Source organism: Triticum aestivum, chromosome 6B (assembly GCF_018294505.1).
Source record: "Triticum aestivum cultivar Chinese Spring chromosome 6B, IWGSC CS RefSeq v2.1, whole genome shotgun sequence".
NCBI lineage: Eukaryota > Viridiplantae > Streptophyta > Magnoliopsida > Poales > Poaceae > Triticum > Triticum aestivum.
Window position 1 is genome coordinate 42,974,963 of NC_057810.1, and position 3,117 is coordinate 42,978,079.

General features: G+C 44.0%; 1 non-coding gene across 1 annotated transcript; it reads right to left on the minus strand.

Moving 5' to 3' along the window:
• Nucleotides 1-2,206: 2,206 nt before the first annotated feature.
• LOC123140479 (small nucleolar RNA U3) lies at nt 2,207-2,431 on the minus strand. Its single transcript, XR_006470033.1, has one exon. It is a non-coding gene; the product is annotated as a small nucleolar RNA U3 (small nucleolar RNA).
• Nucleotides 2,432-3,117: the final 686 nt, after the last annotated feature.

Genomic DNA, 3,117 nt, shown 5'->3' on the forward strand with positions numbered 1-3,117 from the left:
GCTGTCACGCTTTGGCAAGCCAGGAATGATCGGGTATTCAATGATAAATGCTGGCCGGAGACGTATATCAGATTTCATGCAGCTAATTTGCTTAGCCTGTGGAGCAACAGGGCTACCAAGCAGTCAGACAAGGATGCTCTGGCTTCGTGGATTACAATTCTCAGCAATTAGGGTTTTCTGGTAGCGCCCTTGTTCCTGTTTCTTCCTCTATCTCTATCTCTTTTTCTCCTTTCCTTTTTCCCCTACCTTCTACCTTGGGCTGCTTGTGGCCCTGCACCTGGGTGCACTTCACAAGCCTTGTAACTGTCATATGCAAGCTTTTGCCTTCTTTGAAATATAAGGTCGGCTGCGCGCCACCTTTTACTTTCAAAAAAAAAACAGACCATTCGGGTTTTTTCGTTGCGGCATCTACGGCAAAACTAGATCATGTGGCGGATTTAGAATCGGCGGCGGCGGCTGCAGTTTTGTTGGGACTAAAACTCGCTCGATCTGTTGGTGCAAATACTCTCGTTGCTCGGGCAGATAGCATGACAATGGTGGAGGCGATGGCAAATAACTCTGGCCAATCGATAGTGGCAGGCCCTATCCATGATGAATGCCTTCAATTGTGTTTAGATTTCAGGGAGGTCTTTTTTTCAGCATTGTAATAGAGAGTCCAATATGGTTGCTCATAGGCTAGCTCAATCCACTGCTGTGTTTAGATTTCGGTTTTACTTGATTGCTTGAAGTTAATAAAGCTAGCCGTAAGGCCTTCCCCTAAAAAACGGTTGCTCTTCAAGAATTGCCATTGCATTTTTTTTCTCAATATACAGGCAATACATATTCAAATAAGCCAACATGTGTCATGCATTCGTTCTTCTGTCATTATATGGATGAAATCCCTGCTTCAAACTGATGTAATATAATTGGTTCGAACTTTATGACCAGTGCATGGATGAGTTTCCTTGGATCTATGCATTTAATTGTTTGGTGCATCTAAGTGGCTTGTTTACGGTTTATCTTTAAGTTTTTTTTTCTAGGTAGGGTATACATCGGCATGATATATGCTCAATGGTTTTGGCCTCCGAGAGGCTGTCACTTGGCCTGCACAAATCAGTCTCTACATATTTGCAGCGCAGCAGTCCTAATTAGGCCCTGGCGGCATTCTTAAGCAAGCAATTAGCAATCAACAAGCCTTTTTTTGAGAGAGCAACACTGACTCTTGCCTCCTGGAGCTTCTGGATACAGATGCATGAAAGTGTTGAAAGAAAAGCTGAACCCAGTCTACCACAAGCAAAAACAAAGTCTTGTTCTGAATTCCACAGCCAGATCAACAAGCATTTTCCTTACTGAGCGTACTGTTTTGTCAAAGGCGATGGGCAGAGTTCCTTCTCAAAATCAAAGTTGCAGAGTTCCAGTCAACCTTTTCTATTCTACTCCCTCCGTCTGGAAATAGTTGTCATCAAAATGAACAAAAGGGGATGTATCTAGACATATTTTAGTTTTAGATATGCCTTTTTTTTATCCATTTTGATGACAAGTATTTTCAGACGGAGGGAGTATCTGGCTACTACTAATTGCGAGACATACTGAATACGAGCGCCGTGTTGCAAAGGAAGAAAAAAAAACTTCTTTCTGCCATCTTACCACTGTGTGTCATGTGTGGTCTTCAGACAGTTTTTTTTTCCTTTTTGAACGGAGTAAGATCTTGGCTCCTGGCAATCTTGCTACTCACCACACCAGCAACAGAGTCAGGGGCAACATCTGCCCAAACGGTGAGAGGCGCAGACGCCTTCAGACAAAGCTGCGCAAGCAAATGTGCAGCACTACTACAGTTTGTACTACAGAAAACGAAAGGATCACCTCTGTTTCAGTTGTCAGTTTGCAAAGTCTTCCAACCTATTTTTGGTAATGTTTCAAACTAAGCAAGCACTAATTTTATTTTTATGAACATCATCACTGCTGGAGCATCTGGGTTACCAGGACATGAGTAATCACGTCTTCAAATGATTACTGCAGCCCAGTCTTAAATTTTCTGTATTAGCTTGTACACATGGAACAACAACTGAATTTATTCTGGATTTACTGCAGCCCAGCCTTCATATTCTGTATTAGCTTGCACATATGGAAGAACAGCTGAATTTATTCTTGATTAATAAAACTTGAATCTAATTGCCAGATCCTAGCTCTACAGCCAAAAGGAGCTGGAGAAAAAAAAGAATTGTGGAGTCTGTCAGACAACCTCTGAGCCACCCTGCACCAGAGTGTGAATTTAGGCAGGGAACGATCCTCTACAGCCGTCGGATGGCACCCATCAGGTGTATCCAGGCCGTTAATCACGCTCTGGCCCAGAGGTTAGAATGCATCAACCGGACATGAGTGCTTGCCTCCTTATTGGTAAAGGATGCAGCGGTACGAGCCTATAGAACAGATCCTGTTCAAGTAAGGTCATGCTACCATGAGCAGCGCCTCGCCTTATAAACTGGTTTAGAGTTGCCTAAACTAGCGAGGTGGGACTAATTAGAAAGCAGGCATGCGGGGATGCTGCGCTGCGCTTCCTGGAGCAGAGAGCAGAGCATCGAAGAAGGGTCCTTGGCCCATGTAGCTGGGCACACGAATGACCAAAGCCCAGGCCATCAGAGAAACGTTTAGCTGTGCAGATTTTGAACTACTTTTAATACATGCCCTTTTTGTTTTCTCTAGCTTTTATGCGAAATGGAATGAAATTACAGTCGGCCATCACAAAAGTACGTAGCAGATATATTTATGCCAAGTTAGAGAGAAGAGGGAAACAAAAATACAAGAACAAAACTGAGAGAAAAACGGGCGTGTTGTAACTCTGAAACATGACAGACAGAACATACGCTAGTTTGTTAAAGTACTTACATTTGTTGCATTTACTACATCCTTTGCTGACCATCTGTTCAAAAGTAGTGCAGCGGGAAAACTACTTTCTGCAACTTCCATTCGGCGACGCTCACGATCGTCCCCTACGTGGAGCACGGCGATCCTAGGCACCCGGGCTGGCAAGCCGAAGCGCCGGGCATGCAAAAAACTGCCAGCCTGAACATGGTTTCAGACTGAAACCCACTTTGGAACATGGTTTCAACGGGATGAAATGAAGCCAAGATGGGCAGG